At 38.6% G+C, this 23,190-nt stretch overlaps 1 pseudogene; it reads right to left on the reverse strand.

Annotated features, from left to right (window-relative positions):
• Positions 1–23,190, reverse strand: part of LOC107757088 (centrosomal protein of 112 kDa-like) — a 95,589-nt pseudogene that overhangs the window by 20,940 nt on the left and 51,459 nt on the right.

The raw sequence follows: 23,190 nt of genomic DNA on the forward strand, positions 1-23,190 counted from the left end.
TTCACATTAAACAGCGCCAAAACGGCATTTCTTGTTTGAATACTGCAATACAATGGACAACATTTGAAATCTGAGACTTTGTTTCATATTAAAAGTACCAAAGCACAATGCTTATTGCGATATATTGGATGGGAAGTGCCCTTCAATGTTCCATCCATTAACTGAAAACAGGCTAGACTAATCGATTCTTGGGATTTAAGAATCGATATCGTTCCGTAAAAATGAGAATCGATTAATATCGAGATATCGATATTTTTTACCCAGCCCTAGTAGATACTGTCAAAAGAAATGATTTGGCAGTGGCAGAAATAAATTATGCCTGTCTCACAATTCCTGTGACTTGTTTTTTTTGTAGTAAACTCCGAATACTGTTTTCAACTAAATGAATTTGTCATGAAAAACGTTGTGAAGATTAGCACCCAGACTGTCGATTTATTATGAGATGACGTGCTTCCACCCATTGACCATTCCAAGATGGTGATGCCGTTGATGTAGACAGGGCAGATATATGTATATGGCATCTATGTATTAGTACTGTATATCTATGGTTAGTATCAACAGTGTATGAGTACTAGTTGAGTCTCTTTGCATAATTTGTGTTAAGTGCATGAACGACCAAGTTGCTGCCTATGAATGGAGCTTCTTATTTAGACAGTAGCTCAATAGGGTTTAGAACAAGGCTAATGATGAACGGCCTGTCTAACAGGTCACCCATCTGTCACATTATACAAATGCAGTATAGCAGGTGGGTTGTGCGACCTGAATTGCAACCTAGAATGCCAAAAATACATTCTGTCTGAACTCCACACCAACCTTCTCTTGGGCCAGCTCTCTTTCAGCCTTGTGGGTTCTTTCCAGGTCCTGCCGCACCTGATCCATCTCGGCCCCGCAGTCGGTCCAGAGCTGCTTGCTGGTCCTGAGCAGCCCGCTGTCGCTCCTCCTCCCGCAGCACACCCAACTCCGTCAGCTTCTGTTTCCTCTGACTGTGGGCTGCCAACAGATCCTTCCTCAGAGAATGCACCTGGGCCTCCAGATCAGAGATGGTCTGGTGAGAAACACAAACAACGAAACGTGTAAATCCGTTAAGGTGAACCCATCGATGGAACAGATGATGTGTTTATGGAATACCGAATCTGGGTATTGAATGCAAAGTGAAAAAAGACGGAAGAGTCTGGATTGAGAGAAAGAGGATAAGAGAAACAAGCCAAGCAGGACGAGTGGAGCATTTGTGCCAGGAAGAGGAAAACAGACACCACAACCTCTGATCTCTAAACCACAAGAGTTCAACATCAAAGCTCTGCATTCCACAAAGGTCAGCGGTTTGATTTAATGAGCAAAATTAGTGCAAATCAAAGGTCAGTTACCCATGGGGATGAAGTACCACTGCCATTTCTCATTTCAGGAAGATGAAAAACCTCATAGAGACCACTTACCAATGAGCTTTTGCTTTAACGTGAAAACGAGTAGATGGATTACAAAAAAAGAGAAGAAATCAGAAGCATTACCGCAGGAATCAGCCCTTCATAGACCTATCAGAGACCTCATTCTGAGAGTCAAGAACCGTCTGACATATTGACCGATGGTTGAAACTTGAGTACATAAGGACAGTGTTATGGAGAAGAGGTAGTGTTACTCACTTGTAGCAGTAACAGGGGCAAAATGTATTTCTAAGCCACCAGACCCTTCACACGAAACTGCATTCACACTTCTTCTTTAATTGGATAGGGGTGTAACGATCCATCGATATGCATCAATACATCGATTAAATGTCTAGTCGAGCGCTTGTGAGAAGTTTTCAGCGCGCAGTGACACGCACACACATCCAAAGCGCACGCATACAGACAGACGCATCGACAGCGCGCTAATACCTAATTGAGCTAATTGTCTTTGTTACATTGTATTTATTTTCTGCTATTGCTTGTAATTTGGTTATCTGTAGAAAAAGGTGTTTAGCACTAAGCCCATAGTAGCAGCCAAAAAAAAGTCTCAAATAAAGTTTTAACAGCTTTATTTATTTATTTTTCTACATTAATGTATTTTTCCTATAACTGAAGTACCCCGTTTGTGTTGTTTCCTAATGAGGATTTACATTATTTTACACATTGCATATTTTAGCACAGAAACCTGAAAGACTGTCTTGACTGTTGTCATATCTTAAGATTACTGATCTTGTGTGTGACCTAATTTTTTTTCAATTATTTATTTTTCTTTATTATTAAAAGAAAAAAGTGTAGGCCTATTTTTTTGTTGTGAATGTCCCAATTGAGGAACAGGATGTGAAAATTTAAGATACATTTTCATGTTATATGTTTTGGTTGCATTTGTGAGTTAATAAAAATGTAGATGGTTGTTTAAAATAGGTATATAATATAATAATATCGATCAATATTCTCCTGTATCGAATCATATCGAAATCGTATCGTAGAATTTTTTGAAGTATCGGCTAATATCGTATCGCTGGGTATGAGAATCAATATCGTATCGTATTGTGACAAACCATCCGATATACACCCCTATAATTGGATATATTTCGGTCACACTTTATTTTATGTTGCAATTCTCACTATTAGCTAACTATTAACTATGACTTTTGCCTCAATAAACTCCTAATTTGCTGCTTATTAATTAGTAAGGTAGTTGTTAAGATTAGTTATGCGGTAGGATTAAGGGATCTAAAATATGGTCATGCAGAATAAAGTATCAATATGTGCTTTATAAATACTAATAAACCGCAAATATGCTAGTAATATGCATGCTTGTTAATAGTGAAAATCGGTCCTTAAAATAAAGTGCTACCTATATTTCCAAATAATTCTGAATAATCTAGGTAAACAATTCTGCAGAAAATAATGATTCAACTGTATCCACTGGGATTTGATGATATTGTGAAAAGTGGGCTGTGATTTTATTGGTTAACACTGTTTTTTCCCCTCCCCCGTTACATTGGTTACGTGAACAGAAAAGTCGTTATGTTGATGAAAGATTATGAAAACCAACATTTCTGTCTTAATAACGAGAACTGAAAAATATGGTGTTTGTTAGCAATTAACGGCACTATTGAAGCTACCAGTTATATACACACCATCACACCCTGTCCATAATAATGATATCAAATAATCTGCGCTCCCAAAGTGTTTAACCACCACGCAGACGGTGGTGTGTGGTAGAGTCTGGAATGTTGGGAGTCCCTCGTCTACTCCTCGCGCTCCCAAACATCCCTGGGAGGAGACTGCTAAGTGCATCACGTGGCACGTCTGTCGGAAAAGCATCTGAAGTTGTTTTGTGGCCACTTGGGGAATAGCAGCAAACTTCAAAGCCGTGTCGCACAAATACCCAGATGCCAAGACAGCGCGCGGGTCCAATACGGCCAGAGCGGCGCAGCACCAGCCCACATGCTGCTGCAACCGCACAAAGCTATTAGATCTCGGCTCGGAGGAGCCTTTAATCTATAATTCCCTCTTAAACTGGACTCTGGGAAGAATTTTCTGATGCATCTTTGATGGGCTTGGGCGTGCTTGTATGAAAAGAAGCTGAGAAACTAGCACAGAAAATAAAAGGCAATAACCACTGAGAATGTTGCATCATGTATGATGTAAATTCAACAGCTTAACAAAAGCATTTAATAAAAACGGAGAGAGACAGGAATGTAGGACAGACTGAATTATTCTGTTGTGTATGCACTATGCACGTATTCATTATTAACCAAGAGAAACAAAATACAACAATGAAAATATACATGCACTGGCCAAAACACACAAAAACTGTGCTTGCGTGGCTTGCAGTGAACTCATAATCAAATAGGCCCAAACAGATCTAAATCGTTGTAAGGGGTTAAACAAATTCACCTACAGCACTTCCTTACTGTGGTACAGTACTTCTTGTCAGTGTTGCTCCAGGTCACTCTTAAAAATAAAGCTTCTTTATTGGCATCTATGGTTCCATGAAGAACATCTATGGAATCTTTCTATTCCACAAAAGGTACTTTATAGTGGAAAAGGGTTCTTTTGATTTTTTAAATATTCTTCACACTAAATAAAAAAAGGTTCTTTTTTTTTTTTGAAAACATTTGTTAGTGAGCTATCCCGAGAGCATTGCTCAGGGAAACAGGACGGACACGGATAAAACTGAGTATGTCAGTCCCTGCTCTCTTATGGTGATTTCTGAGGTATTATATGTGTGGCATGCTCCTTAATTTGCATTTTCAAGGACCACAGCACCATTCTGGATGAAAGACGGATGGTGTGATCCAAATCTTCAGCTGAAATGCATTTGCATGTCTTTAAGAGTTCAACATGAAGCCTAGTGAAAAGCGTCTGTGCGTGCTCTGCTTCAGTGATGTCTGGCCAGAGATTAAAACTCTTTTCATCATCGAGGGCCCATCTGGTGGTGAGAGCCAGTCTGCTGGAGCCCATCTTCCATGACCCATCACAGCTGGATGGACGGACTCATGATGATGCTGTTTTGTGTTTTCCAGAGTTGAAAAGAGCAGCTGAAATCAAGACAATGTTATTAGATGACTGCTTAAAAACAGCCGTGGTTTGGCAAACAGTCCTATGTGTCAACCATATGCCCTAAAATGTGGAAAAAAAAAATCTGAATGATGACTTTTGGATATCCAGTTGAACAAGCTTCCACTCTCGTATTAGAGAGATAATTGAAACAATCATGGAATGTACATTACCAGTCACAAGTCTGGACAAAACCATTCTTCCAAATTTCAGAATAAAAGTAAAGTCTTCAAAACTATGAAATAACACAAATGGGAGTATGGGAATTACAAAACAAAACCAAATCTTTCAAAAATGTGCTCCATTTGAGCTTCTGCAAAGCAGCCACCCTTTGCCTAGATTACAGCTCTGAGATTACTTGGGCGGAATGACAACCCGTAAAGGCTGAATCCAAACCCCTGCTGGTGCAAGAGACAACGTCACCGCCATCAACAAGCCTGTTGTTTTTGGCACATCAGAAAGCAGGCCTGATCTCCTATGCCATGTCCGCCTTCATTTTCTGTGTTCTAATCTCTTACTGGGGAATCAAGTTCTTTGAAAATTTGACAGCATCATTAATTTGCCGATCAGAGCGGTATGATGCTATACTCCACGGATTTCAGATGTTCTCCCATGCAGTTTGAACTCCATGTTACATTACTGAAAAAAACATGGAATTTGTCAAGAATGAAATCGCAAGGAAACGTAATAGTGGATTTGAATGGCAGAATGAAGCTTCTGTTGTTCATACAGTGTGTCTAAATGAAATTAAATGACTCTTTGTTTTGTAAGTGTCTGAGACATTAACATCTGTCTGGAGATCAAATCAAATGAAATATGCAACAATAAAAATAAAAAAAAATCTATAGACAGATATTACATACATAATGATTATATATGCATGTGTGTTTCGGTTTCACTTTAAATAAATTTGTTTAGCTTGTCATTTATAATAAATGTTGTTTACAATGAATGTCATATAGTTTGTTTGTTTTATATTTATATTTTTCATTCTTGTTCTGTTCTGAATACAATTAAATTTACAGAACTTTTTGTGGAATCAGGGGGAAAATAAAATACATGTTTTTTAGTATTTGTGTTTTATTTACAGGTATTTTAGTAATAATTTTAGTAATAGTAATAAATAAATACAGTAGTACAAAATGTCTACATCATGCCATATTTCAATGAATATTTTGACAAAATATACAATATATAAATATTTAATAATGTCTTAAATTACTCAAAATATGTACAATAAAGGGTCCTACTTTATATTAGGTGTCTCTAAACACTATGTACTTAATAAAATTGTTAGGTACAGTGTATCTATTTTGTTCATGTTGAATTGCAAAACACTTTTGCTGCTATTGAGGTGGGATATGGGTTATGTTAGGGACAGGTTTGGTGGTATGGTTAGGTTTAAGGGGCAGAGGTAGGGTCAAAAGTGTAATTATAGATGTGACTACAGAAATGAATTACAGATCAATTAATTACTGATCAATCCTTGTTAAAATAGAACGAATTACTTCTCAACTCTCATCTTATCAATAACATTAGCAGCAACATAAACATTCCAGCAGTAGCAACGCTCAGACCAACAGTACAGCAAGCTGGTGACCTCCAGTGATAAAATCGCTCAGTGTGAACAATGTGCAGGCTGATGAAAGTGAAAATAAATGAAAGTGTAGATTCTGACCACTGTTTTTTTTTTTTTTCATATAATAATGATAGTTATGAAGAGCACAAGCACCCGCCTGTTGTAAACGTGTGGAGTGGGCATTAAAGCGCACGTGGTCTCTAGAGTCTGCTGTGTATTGGTTTACTGTGCTGGCTGCAGGCAACTATATTTACTGAAAACCATCCTGATGTTCTGGTCTTTTCATCCTCAAACAGACTAAAGAAAACAGGAACCCGGAGGGCGGCAGAGTCCAAGGAAACTAATACACAGACTCCAGTCCAGAGACAAGGGGATTTGAACTCCCTCATCATCTTGCTTCGGATCGATGCAGCCCTGCACCGCCACACTAAATCTAACGGACCACTGAATGGAAGCTGAATTTAGATTTGACTGGGATGTGTAGACAAACTTGAAGCCTCCAATGATGGGGTGTGATTTCCTGCAACTAACAGGAAAACACACGCTGACTTCACATAACTTGGGTCACAAAATGAGGCATGACAAACCAATGGTATTGAGCGAAAACAAGTCACCGCGACCTGGAACAAAAGCTCCCTGTGCTGTGAGAAATGCATAAGTCATTTGATCATCTCGCACGCTCATGATGTCCTGACCACATCAAGACATGAGTCTGAATTGCTCATCTTCATTGTGTGTGAAGAATGTCCATTCACACTGCCAGCTTTCCACAGCATGTCCTCTGATGGATTACCGTCACTGGATCATCCTGTACTGTCTGCTGGTGTACACATTTTAATTTAGTTTATTTAGGGCAGACTAACTTTTTGTTGACCAACAACATATGGGGCTCTCTTTTCCACAGGTGTTTTACTTGTACTTTGAATCACGCACTGCACTGTGTTATGTTTAATGGTTAAAGGAAATGTTGCTAAACTTAACAGATACTGTCCTGGGAGAAAATCACCTGTAACTTTTTGGTTATTCTACATTCTGACGTAGAACATGCTTGTGCTGCGCCTTGTTTACAAGCAGAGGAATGCACACACATGTGTCGTGGTATTCTCGTGAATCGCAGTGGACACACCCGGAAGAGAAGAAATTGTTGAATAACGTCGATATTTTTGTTTTCTTTGCACACGAAAAGTATTCTCGTAGCTTCATAACATTACGGTTGAACCACTACCTTTCTTAATCTTAAATTTTGTTCCGAAGATGAACGAAGCTCTTACGGGTTTGGAACGACATGAGGGTGAGTAATTAATGACAGAATTTTCATTTTTGGGTGAACTAACCCATTAATGGTCAATGCCATATCTAGAGCTCAGGATGGCTGATAACAAATTAAATGACATTTGATTAACTGAAATTAATTTAATGCAGCAGTTCTACACATGCTTGTGACTTGCTGATCTTCTTTACTCCTGCCATTCAATTTCAGTGATCAGCACTAAATACAGGTCAAAAATGTTCTGATCTGATCATTCAAACCGCATTCAGAGGTAGTCAGAAATGCATGTAATATTTTTGCATTTTTGTGACCATATTACCTGAGACACTTCTAATAAATTTGCAAACAAATACAGCCATACATAGAACAAAATACTTTTCACACTCTGAAAAGTATCACAGCAACAGTTAAGGTCCATTCACAACAAGTATGATATCTACAACTATAAGATATTCTAATTCTATGAGAACAGGAAAGTCCACACCACAACTACAACAATAACGCCACAACGATATTTCTCAAATCACATTCAGATGATTTTTTTTTTTTTTTTTTTTTTTCATCTCATAAAAGGGAGTTTGAGTAAATGTGCTGAACAATAAAGACATTGACAGCCAATCAGAATCAGACTTTAAAGACCTCAAGCATGTAAAGCAGCAGACGACATAACAGCAGCATGTGCTTATAATAAACAGAACATTATTGCAAGTTGGTGTAGACGCTAATATAGTTATAGTTACCATATAAATATTGTTATATTTACTGTTCTTGGGATTAAGGTCTTAAGGCGTGAAAATTACAAATATCTATTTAAATCTCCCAGCATGTCACAGTTATTCAACATGGTCACTGCCTATTGACACTGTGACTGGACATCTTCCAACCAATCTACAATGTTCACAGAGAACAAAATCATCCAATATGCTTTGGAAACTCTTCCCGGGATGATGCTCCAAACTTCGCCTTTGTAGATTGTTTTGAGTTAGTGATGTTCCCTTGACAGTTGTGAAACGGAGGTCATGATTTGTTTCATATGTTTTTCAAGCCCATAATGTCAACAAGCAATGACAACATTAGTGGCATGGACATGGACTATGAACAATATCACCATGTCTGTTTCAGTGTTACTCTGCAATGACACGGCTCAGTGTTTGGAGCGGCTCAGTTCACAGTAAACACTTCCCAGGTGCTCTGAGTTTGGATCACTTACAAAGCACACCAACTCCACTTTATTTTTTGAGGACAGAAATGTATAGCTTCCAGTTTTTTCCTGCGGGTGTATCGTCACGCTATGCTGCATGACAGTGAAGAAATTAAGACAACTGTACAGAATTTTTGCACTTCAAAATAAAACTCACTCAATACAATAATTGGCATTCAGCTCTTGTTTTGGGCTTGTGGTCATAACACTCATTTTCAAATAGCTTTTTGTCAAGCTTTCTGTAGCTGTTATGACACCATGTAAAAGCTGACACATTCTATCAGAGTCTGCGCTTATTAGTAACATTGTTGAGCTGATTACAACAACTGAACTGAAGTGTGCCGCATCCTATAGGAAGTCTACCAGTCCAAACACTTGATACACTATCAATTTCAATACTTGGGCCTCTAAAGGTTCAGGTAAAAACAAACAAACAAAAAATGTTCGAGTGCTTTATAAATAGCATTAGCTTTCATCAGCTCTTTACCTGTCGATATTCTTGAAAATATTTCCTGGGATCTCCATACTCTATGAGTAGAGTTCACTCTTAGTGAGTTGGAGAGGGTTATTTGGAGTGGAGATTTTTTGGGCCGTAGGAGGGTTTAATGTACTCTTGGCCAAAACTGCATCAATGAATTACAGAAAACAAACAGATCAGCCAAACCACAAACTTCTTTCTTTAAGTGGCAACTAACTACTCTGTACATAAGGGGCGTTGAGACATGAATACTCAACAACACTGGGTTTTGTTTGATGACACTTATGTGGTCATGAGTTTACATGGTGATACACATGGATTTATTGACAGCTTCCGTTTTACGTTTTTACTACTAGTATTTACTACTAGTATGTTTAAATATGACATTTTTTGTTTAACCATTGATAATCACTTTTGAAAGTCTGATAATTGATCATTGATAGCAAACCATTAATAGCACTACAGTAAAACAAGCGGAAGCCAATAATACATTTGCTGAGTGAGAAAAAAACTTTCACTCAAAACAGAAAAACACACACACACACAAAATATGGATCACTTCATAAGTACACTAATATTATCAACAAATGTTACCATACATTTTCACTAATATATCAATCCAGATTGGCGCGTCTCGTAGAGCGATGTGTCCTATGCGTCATCTTCATCTCTGAACTTGTTTCTCTTGCTAGCAGCCAATAAATATGGTTTAGCCATGCTGACAATTTACATTTAATCTTGGGATTTGACGAGTCCAGTGAATCCACAGTTGGGGGCTAGGCTTTCAAACGGCTTCCCACAGGGATCTTACGATAGCCAGGCTGGAGAGGGAAGCGGCAGACGGGGCAATTGGCACAACAGGCACCAGAAACCCGCTGATGAGCAAAATGGAGGTTTTATGGCTAAAGAGCTCATTAATACCCTCTAAATGACATATGCCTGTTGCAGTATATTAGAGAATAGCTCTTATTAGTAGATAAACGCTTCCTACACCGCAGCGATAAAACCAGAACTCAGTAGTGGCGCACAGATACTACTAACCCCAATATAAACATCCCAAGACAAGAAGAATGCACCCTACAGTTTACAATAAAAGGCCACAGCGGCAATGGGCAGGAAATTTACCTTTTTGATCCAGCAGCTTGTGGTTTCAGCACTTTTTAAAAATAAATTGTCAATGAAATCCCACAGTGAAAAGTTGCACATTAAAATAATGCCCAAAAAGTTTGCATTTTAGCAATAATTAAATCCTTGTTTTTTTTTTCTGTGCCATACACTAAAACATGACAACGTTGCGAAAAAGTATGCAAAATACTATTTTTTTTTAAGTAACTCGAAAGCGGTATGCTATGTAATAGAACATAGAAAAATACGATAATGTAATAAAATATACAGTGTAAAATAGCCATCAATTTTAACATTACCCAAATTAGCAAAAAAAAAAATAGTGACGGAAAGGAAGAGACCCCCTACCTGATCATCGCGCTTCCTCCATTCCTGGGTTTGCGTTTGCTGCTGGATCATGGCGGCCCTCGCCTGCTTGTCCAAACTATCGATTTCCCGCTGGTGGTCCTGGACCAGGCTGTCCTTCTCAGCATTGTGTGTCTGGAGTAGGTGCGTCCGCTCCTGTTCATGCTGCAGTTTCAGTTCCACAATCTGATTGGACAACAAGAAGTAAGACTTCATCAGCAGAACATCCCTGTCGTCATGACAACTTGTGCATGGCTCAGCGAAGAAAAAAGTTCACGTTTGCCTCACAACATAAGAAGCCTACGCAAGTTTTTGCATCACTATGATCTCACATGTTGTTGTTCTCTCACTTTTGCGCTAATTATGACAAGCTAGCCTCTTTTTCGGCTCTCTTTAGGTAAAAAAAAAAACATGATGTCAAGGCCAGTGGCACAGCACTGGGCAAAAAAAAAAAATGTCTTATGGCCACTGTTGTAATCATACGCTGTATTAAAGATGAGGAAGGAATAAACACATTATCCATTTGCATCCTATTTATTCCTAGAGACTGCTCGAAAACAAAAAGAAAGACAGAAAGAATGAAAGAAAGAAAAACACTTTGCGCATTCATTAATTTAATTTGAAATTTCTAGTCCGTCCATACAGCATACTGTCATGGGGGATGTACTGCAACTTTAATAACCACTTACTTCTGAATCCTTTTCCGAAGGATTGCGCTTTGACAAAAATGGAAAATTAAAGAGCCTAAAAAAAAAAATCACAATCCGCCCGGCATCCCTGCTATCTTCTTTTTTCAGAAAAAAACAGTCAGCATAGAAAGCAAGATGGAAAATGTTGAAAGAACACAAAAGCTAGCATCTGCATTATCTCACTGACTTGCACCTGCTGTGCGGTGAGCCGAGCCTGGCGATGAGAGGCAGCGCCAACGGTTCCCAAGGTCCGTTCCCACTCTCCTCCGAACAGGAGACGGTGACCTTGGCCGGTCCGGCCCCCATCTCCCAGCTAGCCTGCAGCGAGAGGCCTGGTCCCTGCAGTTTTCAAGCTAATCCCCCCACATTGTGCGGCTCGGCACCCTACCTGGCCTGCCAGCTAGAGGCTGCTGTGGTGCTATTGAGTGTAGGTGATGAATGGGATTTCAGCTCGATTCCCCCAGCCAATCAGGCACAAGGCCACAAAAGACGCTTCAAACAGCCCCATGGCATCCAATTTTAGTGGATTTTGAAGAAGCTGAAGTAAGATTTGGTAAGAAGATTCCTCATCCTCCAGCTTTATCGATTTTGCCCTTCGACACTGTAGAGGAAGAGATATAGCAGACGTGGATGCAAGCAGACATCTCTAATAGGGCAAAACCGAACAGCCAACAGAAAGAGCCTCAACTAATTGATCAGGGACCGCCGAAGGACGCAACCCTCCGGTTTTAAAGGAATAGGACAGATTTCTTCATTACACGCCATGCATTGATATGCTAACCTCGGGTAAACGAGCTGATTCTGAGATCTCTGTTGGTAGGTACACTATAATATTGCGCTTTGACAAAAATGGAAAATTAAAGAGCCTAAAAAAAAAAATCACAATCCGCCCGGCATCCCTGCTATCTTCTTTTTTCAGAAAAAAACAGTCAGCATAGAAAGCAAGATGGAAAATGTTGAAAGAACACAAAAGCTAGCATCTGCATTATCTCACTGACTTGCACCTGCTGTGCGGTGAGCCGAGCCTGGCGATGAGAGGCAGCGCCAACGGTTCCCAAGGTCCGTTCCCACTCTCCTCCGAACAGGAGACGGTGACCTTGGCCGGTCCGGCCCCCATCTCCCAGCTAGCCTGCAGCGAGAGGCCTGGTCCCTGCAGTTTTCAAGCTAATCCCCCCACATTGTGCGGCTCGGCACCCTACCTGGCCTGCCAGCTAGAGGCTGCTGTGGTGCTATTGAGTGTAGGTGATGAATGGGATTTCAGCTCGATTCCCCCAGCCAATCAGGCACAAGGCCACAAAAGACGCTTCAAACAGCCCCATGGCATCCAATTTTAGTGGATTTTGAAGAAGCTGAAGTAAGATTTGGTAAGAAGATTCCTCATCCTCCAGCTTTATCGATTTTGCCCTTCGACACTGTAGAGGAAGAGATATAGCAGACGTGGATGCAAGCAGACATCTCTAATAGGGCAAAACCGAACAGCCAACAGAAAGAGCCTCAACTAATTGATCAGGGACCGCCGAAGGACGCAACCCTCCGGTTTTAAAGGAATAGGACAGATTTCTTCATTACACGCCATGCATTGATATGCTAACCTCGGGTAAACGAGCTGATTCTGAGATCTCTGTTGGTAGGTACACTATAATACAACCATTTATTTTTGCAATATATACACGTCACGACAGATGAATAGACCATAATCAGTTTGATTACCTTAGTTTAAAGCCAAGCGTACAGCTCGCTGTGATGGGTTAAACCCGTCCCACAGCACTTGTCGGACAAGCGACAAAGCAAGGCATTGGTTTAGACAATTCTGAGTTAATTTTTTTCGACGCAGGGTGAAAATCCACGCCAAATATATGGCGATATGACAGTGGGAAAGCGAAGGGTGGGGGAGAGATTGAAAACATTGAAACGTCACAGAAAGGGCTGCTGGGTGCCGGGCTCTTAAAGCGCCAGCGCTGAATGGCTGCTGTCACTGGGCAGATGTTATTAGCGCCCCCTCCTAGAGCACCAGCGCTGAGGTCATGGGGCGGTGGGCGACTGAAGGAGGCTCCCCGGGGGAAACAGTGCAGTATCGGAGAGGAGGGAAGCTTGGCAGCACTCAGTAGGGGTTCTGTTTGAAGGAAGAAGAGTGGCGGAAAATATATTCTATTATTCAGAGTACACATACTCCAAAAAGGATCGTTCCGTCTATTTGATTGTGTGCAGAAAATTTGAAAATGAGAAAGAACAAGTGATTGTGAGATGGACAGTTTGATTGATGTTGATTGATAGGATAGATTGCCATCCCCAAACGTAGCCTCCACAGTTGTGAGTGGGATGTTGTTAATGTCATATATTGTGTAACTTCCTACTCGTTGTGACCTCAGACATCAGCTCAGCGTCGGCACTCCAAGCCGGCATGACGTCAAATGGTGAGGAGGTCAAAGAGAAACAACACTTCTATAGAAATTGACTCTTTTAAAGTCCCATTGACGGGAATCCTGGGGAATGTTTCTTTGTGTCCACATGAATGGCTAAAGTGACCCTCAGACCACAGTACACTCATTAAACCAGCAATAAACATCTCAGCTCAGTAACTTGAGGGGGTCAGTCAACTAGAGCTTCATGAACTTTAAAAACCTCTACAAAGTTGCTCTAAGAAGAACAGATGCTTCACAGTGATTCCTAAACGCTTGACATATCAGTAAAATGTATTACTGTAATATTGTGATGTCAAACTCAAGAATATCATAAACATGTCCATTTCAGGCCACAGTTAACCCGGAAAATAATATGAAGCATAGTTTAAGACAATACGATTATTTGCACTGTGACATTTTTAAGACATTTGTGATGTAAAAGTATTCTCTTTAAGCAAATATATTTCTTTGATTTTGGGGTGAAATATGACCTGGATATTTCTGTCAGATTCACCCATTAAATCTACTATTATTGACACTACTGTCAGGTCTAGTTTTCGATTTCTCTAGGTGAGTGAGTACAGTTTGAACTTCAGTTTAGACACTCAACATATTTGAGGGCTTGTTACCTTGGCAACGGTATCTGCCACAGTTTCATTAAAATTGCTTTTATTTTCTCTAGCGATACTATCAAATCAATTGTAATTGGTATGACACAAAGTCTAGAGGACCAATGGGTAGTGAGTTAAGAAGAGGGGAGAGACAAAAAAAGCATTTTTTAAAATTTGCTAAAAGTCTGACAAATAAATATATATTTTTCTCTACTACAAATCTTGCCAATTTGTATTTTTTTTTAATGAAATTTGGCGCATATAGTTTTATGTGGATACATGTCACATTACAGAAGTAAAATTGATTTCAGACTGGGTTCCACATTGAATACCAATCTAAAGTCACCTGTTTTATGAACACAGATTCCATAATACTGTTTCAACAAGCTGCCACTGTTAAGACTTCACTGTTCAATTTGATTAGCTAGAATAGAATCTCATGATAACACCACAGGCTTTTGACCAGGCCTTACAAATGAGTGACTTGGGGTCAAAGCAGGACTGGATTCTGCAGGCAGATAGAATCTTTTACAAAACAATGGAAAAAAAGATAATTTGGCTGTCTTTCCGTTTCGATTTTAGGCTTTAATTCAGCTTCTTATAGTATGTCACATCAGACTGTTGTCATTCACCCACTGCTGAGCACACTAACCAAACCGAAAAAAGAAGTTTTTTTGTCTCGGTTTTAAATAACCCGAGAAAGAGCAAGGAGCACCCACAATGTATTATGTGGGCGAGTTCAAAAGTAACAAGCTGCCACAAGAAAGAGATAAATATTCTTCAGCTGTGGAACATCAAGTTAGAAATATTAGGTGAGCATTGTCTGTCAAAGTGGGATCAGTGAGATGCTTACAAACAATCCCTCTGACCTGGTATGATGGAGTTTTTTTTTTTTATAAAACATTATAAAACCTACAAATTCTATAAAACATTAAACACTGTAAGAAATTGTTATAGTAACAACTGTTTTTTTTTTTTTTTGTGACCAAAACTATGGTTACTAGATATTATCACTTCTCGCAAGAGGTATAGTTATCAGTTTCTCACAAAGAAATTAAAGCATATAACAAATAGAGCATATGGGTGTGTAATATGACAAAAATATCATATCACGAATATTATATAATTCAAGATCGATCGATCACAGTACAAAATCATCAGATCGCACACTCCTAATACTGCATAACTCATGGTTTTCTGAGTGTGGGTCCCATATACAAACAAAACGTCTTATTTGGATCATGGGCTGAGAAGGTTTAAGAACCTCTGCTTTAGTATACTGAAACAAAACTAAGCAACATCAATAACATGTAATGAGGTTGCCCGAGCAGTTTAAGGACATCGCTACCAAGTAATCACTAAGTGAACGTTTTTTTCGCTACACCTCCCAATTTTGTCTTTAAAACCATTTGGCTGCAGCTGCAACAAAATGTTCTCAGTAATGCTTTGCATGCTAACTCTCAACTTTGTTGAGCATTGTGTCTGCTAAAATGTATGCCATTCCTGGCCCCAACTGTACATCCAAATTAAACATCACTCTTCCACCGTCTTTCTATCTCTGTTGTCTAATTATATAATATATACTGCTAAATAGCAATGTGATAAGACTGTGAGATGAACAATATTTCAATATTTGCAATTTTTATCTTAAAAAAGAAAAAATATAACAGACACATTCCTGTCAGTAAAATTTTTACAAAGCCAGCATCTTATCAGTTAACAAGACTTTGATTAAATGATGAACATGTTACATTTTTAATCAGGAGGAAGTGGAGACTGAATAGAATATGATAAGGGATCTTAACATGTGAAAATAAATCTATTTTTGATTCTGCGACAGCCCATTCAGTCATCTAGAGAGAGTGGATCATGTCATTTGAATATGAACTGTGCCGCTCAATGCAATAACGCTCGAGCCTGAGTAAATGGTTTGTTCGTCTACATTTCTACCAAAAGAAAATCGTTAGTCACACTTAATGTAATGTCAATGGATTTGAAGAAAATGTTCACCTGCTGCACATATCTTCGCTGCAGCTCCTCCAGCTGGTAACTGAACTCTTTAGACTGCTTCTCTCGGAGAGATTTAGAGCGAATCAGATCAGCCTCTACTTTCTCCATCTGAAAGCAGATAACACAATCAATTACAGTTGAAATAAGCATTATATAATACTATACTACATTAATATAATTTTATTATGAACTGCAATCTTCTTCACTGTACGAGAAGGGCACAAGAGACTTGACTCACAATAGTTGCGTCCCAAATGAAGCACTATGCACTTGTACTTATGCACTGTATGAATTATATGTATGAAATATATAAGGTTATTGTGTCATGCATAATCAGAGGCTGATAGCTCCTCCCCCTCCGCTACGTAACTAAAGCTGCGACTTTAACTAAAGTTAAGTGCAAAAAGTCTCCAACATTCCACACTTAGTTTCTTAGGTTATTTAAGTGAATTATCCTTAAAGTGCACTCTTTTTCAGTTTTTCTTTTTTTCCCCCAGTGTGAACACACTTCTCACACTATTTACACTACAAAATTACATAGAATAGTGCTTAAGTATGTGATTTGGGACGCAATTAATGACATTAACATGTTGATAATCTAATGATTCTAATAAGCATAAAAATAAACAAGACACAAATACAGAGAATAAAGTAGTTCATGTCAAATGGATTGATACTTTTTTGGTATAGATTGAAAAAAAAAATTCTACTAAACAATATTATTGCCCCATGGGATGTGTGCAATGTCTTCATGCTGGGCTAGTGCCTATGATATTTAACAATGCAATTCACATCAAAATACTGTAAAAACTTTTTAATTTAACTATAAGCTACCTTACTATTTTATATCAGGGAAAAATTATAAATGTTTTAACATCTCTTTCTTTCTTTTTTTATATATTTTGCTGTAAAATACAGTTCAATTTATGGTCGGATTTTCAGTTCATGTTTATATATTTGTATTATTTTAGTCCAGTTATGCTCAAAATTGTTCATACCCTTGGTAAATATGATCAAAGGCGGCTGTGAAAATAAACAACATTAAAGATACAGCAGTATATTTAATTTTACACATGGGGTACTTTTTTTTTTTTTTTTATCCCTGTGTGCAACAAACTCATCTTGAGTATTTGCTGCTAAAAAATTATATTCTCAGATGAAACTAAAAAATAGATTTTAGCAGCAAACACTCAATGAAATATACTGCTGTATCTTTAATGTTATAGGCCAATTTTTCTGCCGGAGGTCCTGGACATCTTGTTCAGATACATGGCATCATGGATTCTATCAAACAGCAACAGATAAAAAATCAAAACCTGACTATCCCTGCTAGAAATCATATAATGGACCGCTGGATCTTCCAACAGGACAATGATCCAAAAACAAACCTAAAAATGAGTCGCTGAGCACAAAACTCCTTCCATAGCCGCCCCAGTTCCCTGACCTGAACCCTATAGAAAATGAGTGGGGTGAACTGAAGAGAATCACCACATGGAGCTGGGAATCTGAAGAGTATGAAGGGATGGTCTCTGACCTGCTGCCAGGTGTTCTCCAAACTCATGAGGCATTATGGGAAAAAACTAAGAAGCTTATCTTGGCAAAAGGAGGTAGCAAAAAGTATTGAATAAAAGGGTATGATTAATTGTGGTCAATGTGTTTTAGAGAAAAACATTTATTTCATAATGAGATTCCCCCCCATTTTAAATTCTTATTCTCCAATGAAAGGTTAGATTTTTGTAAATGTTTTAAATAAATGATCAAAAGTATTAACAATGCAGGTTTATTTCCACAGCCTTCTTTGATCATATTTACCAAGGGTAAGAACAAATTTTGAGCACAGCTGTATGAGTTACGGTTATGAGTAAAAACATATAACAGCACAGATATACCATCCCGTCATACCTGAAAGATCGTCACCATATTTTTACAGTGAATTACTAACAACCACAGCTGCTGTTTTTTGTACCTTAATTGTATATTTTTTACAGTATGTCTAAGTAAGCAGCTCAGTAGGCTTAGGAACCAAGCTAGTATATTCTATGCAGTATGCAGTAAGCACTACACTAGTATTCCGATCTGAACACTGTCTTTGAAAGCCAGGGCACAGGATCAGAATAATGGATTCAAACTCTTAGAAGATACTCTACATTTAGCATGTGTAAGTCAAGGCCATGTCTGATTATCCAGAGGACGTTCCTTTCTATGATGCTGTTACAAACAGACGAATGCAAATGGACAGCAAAAAAAGAGAAAGAGAGGGGGTGGCAGGAAAAGAGTGTGGAACACTTTGATGTGGGCTGAATCTTGGACAGATGATGATCGCTGGAGACACAGGGTGGAAAGAGAAAGGTGAATCAGAAAGAACACGAGCAGGATGTGGGCAGCAGTTCTGAGTCCAGCGAGAGCTTTAGCATCCCCTAACGCTCACCCACAACTACATGACCATTAGTACGCGCGCGCGCACACACACACACACGCAGTCTGCCCAGTTTAACGCTCCAGAAGAACTCTGCCCACACTGTGCCAACATGACTTAATGCAAGCCTGTTTAAAGCTTATTACTGATTACTGATCGTGCACAAGAACACAGAATATAACTGTGAAATAATGCTGTGCTCCATCCAATGCTGGATGTGGGGTATTCCTACAAACCTAAGCTACATTCCTGCAAAACTCCCAAAACGTACCAATACATATTATTCACTGCAGTTTCCACCTGAAATGCACACTAGTGGGAGTAAGACACCAACAACTTTCATTCCTTTTCACACAAATTATGATGACAGATTAATAAAGATTCGTTTTGTGCGGTTTCTAGCACAATACTGTGCTATGACCTCAAAACACTTTTACCATAGTGCATTATTTGTGAACTAATGCATTTTGACGTCTGCATCACATAACCAGCTCCATATGTATGGCTTTTCTGACATAGTAAACTTGCTTGATAGCGCACCTGGTACACATTGCACTTGGGTACGAGTCCCATGAAACATGAGTCATGAAAAAGGAGTTCAAAGACTTGTAGAAGCAAGCTAAAATGGCATTGCTGCTTCAGCAAATGCGTTTTATCTTATGTTTGCTTTTGTTAACACTATAGATTAGGTTTAGTGTACGTGGTACATTATTTTCAAATGTGACAGAGCATTAACCATTTAGTGCCACTTACTGGACATTTCATTCCTGAACTACAGCGATAAATACAGTACAAACTAGGGCTGCACGATAAATCGAAATGGAATCGAAATCGCAATTCGATAGAAGCTGTGATTGTCATGCGTATCTTTCAGTGAAGCACGGTCTCGCGCTGAAACTCCAAATACACCCCGCAGAAGAAACCCAGGAAATGCCTATAGCGGTAGCTGGATAAACAGAAGATTTAACTGCTTTTATTGATTCAACGTGACTGATAAACACACGATTATGACAATATATGGTTTATCTGAGTTATTATTATTATAATTTTCATTAAAATAAAGTCTATTTATAATGTAATGCCTTTATCACTCCTTAGAATACTATGAAATATGTTGCGTGCCTTATTCTGTGTAAGAAGGATTTATTTCAAACACTCGACTGACAACGTAATAAACATTGCTAGATTCACAATAATCTGTTTCGGATAAAACTGAACTTGGTTTTAGTATTTCCAGTGACCCTGGGTTGATTCCTACTTATATATCTCTGATCTCCACCATCAAGGCATTGTCTGATGCTGAGAAGATGAAACTAAAAAACAGACAGTTTCACTATCAACAGAACCCTGCTGTCAATCAGACACTACACAATGTAGTGGATGAACAATATTACGCAATTCATCTAATGACAGATGTCTGATGAACAATAGAGAGTATTCCAACCAGACCAATACAGCAACACTGACTGATCTGATGGCATGAGTTTGCTAACCATTTAAATTGGTGATGCTAGTAGCACAGAAAATATACACTTTAGCTTTCTGTTTGAGCATTTAGCATGCATAGTGTGAATACTCAGTCTGTTTTTCTTGTGTTCATTGGCTCTCCTCTAGCTAGCGTTCAGTGGAATGACACGAGACGAGTTTCTCTTCTGTTTTTCTGCATTGGTTTCATAAGAGTACTGATGACAGGACTGTGAGTCTTTTTAAAGCAAAGCAGATGGATAAAGCCTCCATTTCATATGTGCTAAGAACGTCTGTGGTGTGTTTTAGGATGGAACTTTTACATGTTGCCATTAGCATAGCGGTACCAGGATTGTGACAATAACTTTCACATAGTATAAGCAATATACAATTCTTATAGTATTAAATCTTGACATATTCACAACAGGACTAGCCGCTAAATCATCATCGTACATAAGTAATCATCTCATTTGAAGCAATAATATAAAGCGGATTTGATGTTATCCCTCAGGGCTGTGTTTTTCAAAAGCATCTTAAATCAAAACAGACTGCAAAAACCATTAGCATCAATGGCCTTTACGATCTAAGATTGGAAAACGCAGCCCATGATTTCATAGGATCATTGATTATGATTATTATTCATTTTTATTTATTTATTTTAATATGGTTTCTTTATAAAAACGTGCAGTCATAATATTTATTAAGAAAGTAAACCAAATCAAATTTGATTGGATCATTTAGTTTTGAATGACGATTTGAAGAATGAATTTTGTTATTTGATGGCTATATAAACCTAAATAAGAAGCTTTTAACAGCTAGGTAACAATAGCGTGAATGTTTGGTTCTGCACACATTGGACGCAGCTGTGGCAGTGAACCCGGGTGGCGCCGCAGCGGCCCGCTCCAGCATCTGTGCACAGGATGTGATGTGTGGCTGCAGTCATGTGCATTGTGTTGATGGGGCAGACTGAACGGTGCTGTTTGGGAGGCTGGAATTGTTACGATGGAAATAGTGAATGTGCAAAGAGTCACACAGAATACATGTCAGGATGAGTAACTATTCCAGATGACTAACAATGAGATCTGTTTGCTCATCCAATACCAAGTCTCAGAGAAACAGATTCAAACAGTGTAAAAGCTTTTTAAGACAGTTGAGGAGGCTAATGAAGATAACGCAATCTCTCTTTATGTGAGAGAGGTCAGGGAATGAGATGGGAGATCAACGCACCTTGGGAGCCAGATGGAACCTGCATTGCCCGTATGAGCACCACATGTGCTAACTATTAGGTCATGCTGGAAGCTTTTTAATGACATGAATTGTCGTCTGAGAGATGCTCACTGCCCATATGATATCCTGTGAGACTGAACGAGGGGATATGATTTATGATCCAGTCTGCAGTACTGATCGCTTGCTGTCTGGACTCTCTGGAACAATCCACAGATCAAATACACCCTGAACTCAATTATACAGAGATATCAGTGAAAGAACGTCTCACGTTTTCAGCCTAAAGTTCGGCTGCCACATTGCAGTTCATTCTGGTCAAGAATGTACATTTAGACAGAAAGAGATGACTGAATTGTGAACCATCCAAACACAGTTAGATTTCATAAGTAGAAGTTGAGCAGACTCTTACTATTACTAGTTTTTACTGCATTCCTCATAATGACAAAAGGATCCATGTGTGGCTTTGTTGCAGCAAAACCCTAAAAATAATACTTGCTAGAACAGAATATTTTAACACAATAATTCAAATATTGCAAAAAAAAAACTAAACTAATTAGTTAACATCGGGTAATAAACAACAGAAATGTATCAAGGTGCTTAAATACTCCCTATCCAGATATCTTGTTTGGTTACAACTAAATGTCTCAATTAAAACTCTGAAATGTTTACATAAACCGAAACTGAAGCTTCATTTAGCTGAAAACCAAAAATAAAGTCTATGTAATAATCAATTAATTCATTACATTTATTTAATAATCATCACTCAAATTAAAACTGTGCTGTATATAAACACTTATATTGCACACAAGGCCATGTTTTATATCACATTTTTAATTAACCAATAACCAATATGTAAACAGTTTAACAGTGGCTGTAATAAAAACTTGCTTTCATGAAAGATTTATTCAAATATACTGTACATTGGAAAATGAAGACATCACTAACAAATTAAGTAAAATATAATAAACATGTTTTAGATGAAATGCATCTATATTTATTTATTCTAGCTAACTAATGAGCAATGGACACTGAACGGCCATGCGACATTAAAAAGTGAATATTTTCGGTTGCTGAAATTCCGGTGATAAATATCTAAAAAAAAATGATGATGTCATTAACTCTTTCAAATCCAGTGATTATTTCTTCCACATACAGTATAAATGCTCATTCTAGTAACCTGGAAACTTGTAAACATGACTTCTGAAGCTGCATAGTAGCTACCAACACCAGATTTGGATTTCAGTCAGTATGGGTGCCAGTGTGCAGTCTGAGGCTAATGCTATGACTGCTACCGTGAGCTTGACAGAGCGTCACTTTCATAAACCGTTAGACACAGGATAAACTGTAGGTGCCCTTGACTCACCTGTTGCTTCATGTCAGCGTAGGTCTTCTCTGAGCTGAGCTCCACCTGCTTCTTAAAGCTCTCCAGTGTGCTCTCAGCCTGCTGGGCCTGATGTCTCTGACTGTCCCGAAGACGAACCAGTTGCTCCTCTTTATCCCTACAACATAAAAAACACACATTGGGTCACCCTGTGTATATACATGAGCTTGCATTATTCTTAGGAGTCAGAACACAGAGTCAAAGCTCTTCTCAGCTTTGTTTCATGTGCTCTAACATAACTGAGATGGAGCATAAAAAGCAGAATGTTGCGCTTTATTCTTATTTTTTTTATCAGCTGATTGGGGAAGCGTTTTATGTTCACAAAGAGAACTTCAGCGCACAAATGTGTGTCGACGCAAAACAAACAGCGTCTCAGACTCATGTCTGACAACAACGCTGAGACACAACCGCCAAAAGAGCTGTCAGATGCAAGCCAGACTGCTACAAAGATCTTGTCAACCTGCTTTCACTGTCTATATCCATGCAT

The sequence above is a fragment of the Sinocyclocheilus rhinocerous genome, unplaced genomic scaffold (genome assembly GCF_001515625.1).
Source record: "Sinocyclocheilus rhinocerous isolate Xijiao unplaced genomic scaffold, SAMN03320098_v1.1 scaffold473, whole genome shotgun sequence".
Classification (NCBI taxonomy): Eukaryota; Metazoa; Chordata; class Actinopteri; order Cypriniformes; family Cyprinidae; genus Sinocyclocheilus; species Sinocyclocheilus rhinocerous.